Raw genomic sequence first — 1,205 nt, forward strand, 5'->3', positions numbered from 1 at the left:
TTTACAGTGGGCTATCACGTGTTTATCTGAGCATTCTTGTTAATCTATGTTCAGTAAATCAGTGTGACGGAGGCAAACACGGTGACCTTGGGGGTTCACCCTCTTTTTCTTTCCATGTCCTGAGCCTTTTTTGCCGTGTTCTGAGCTTTTCTTGCCGTGTTACCCAGCTCCACATGGAAAACCACAAAGGCCGGGCTCAGCCTACCCAAGGCCCAGCTGCCCTGCACTACCCGGGAAGGGGGATTGGGGAAAAACAGTAACACTAAAGAACCAGTATTGATCCCGCTACCGATATAAAACACCCAAGGATTGTCCCCAGCCCATCCCACCATCAGGAAGCCGTGCACCCCCAGCAGGGACAGCCGATGTGGGACCCTGCGAGTGCTGCGGCTTTGGGAGGGAGGGAAGGGCTCAGGGCTCCGGCACTGGGACAAGGAGTTCTCAGAATGGCAGCCATCGAGGGGGAGAGAGAGGGAGAACTCATAAAACTTTCTAATTTATATTGGATGTGATGTTCACGGCATGAAATAACCCTGTTGGCAGCTTGGGTCAAGTGCCCGTGTCTTGCTCCTCCTCATCCCTGCACCTGGGGAGCTCAAAACCACTGAGACCTTGAATCCCACACACCACAGCTGGCAATGAAGTAAATATTTCCACCAATTCGGACACTAGAGTCTTCTAAAAATGCACTTTTCACAAGCATGAGAAGATAAATTAGTCCTGTGTGGCTCAGAGCAGGACACTGGGGATGCCCATGCCCTCACGTTGGGTGTCCCTGCTCTGTTACAGAGTGCTATTGCCCAAGGAACACGGTCGGCTCCGAGCCCGGTCTTCCACAAATGCAGCCGGGAGCCCTTCCGCAGGGTGCGCCACCTCACGTTTATCGGGGTTTTATTCGATCTGCCGTTTTATTGCCCAGTTTCTCGGTGTCACACGACCCCTGCCGTCCTCTCCCAGCTGTCTCTCCTTCTCCCGCCCTCTCCCTCATGGCTCTTCCTCCCCGCCTCGTCCCTCAGGACTTTCTTTCCCTCCCCCCCCGCCCGCCGGCTCCTCTCCTTCCAGTCCCTCAGGGCTTTCCCTGCCCTCTACCCGCCGGCTCCTCTCGGCCTCGTCCCTCAGGGCTCTCCCTGCCCGCTCCTCCCCGCTCCCCGCCCGCCTCACACGCCCCCGCCGCGGCAGCCACTGCCGGCCGCGCTGCCGCGCAC

The sequence above is a fragment of the Calidris pugnax genome, unplaced genomic scaffold (genome assembly GCF_001431845.1).
Source record: "Calidris pugnax isolate Ruff unplaced genomic scaffold, ASM143184v1 scaffold94, whole genome shotgun sequence".
NCBI classification, from domain to species: domain Eukaryota; kingdom Metazoa; phylum Chordata; class Aves; order Charadriiformes; family Scolopacidae; genus Calidris; species Calidris pugnax.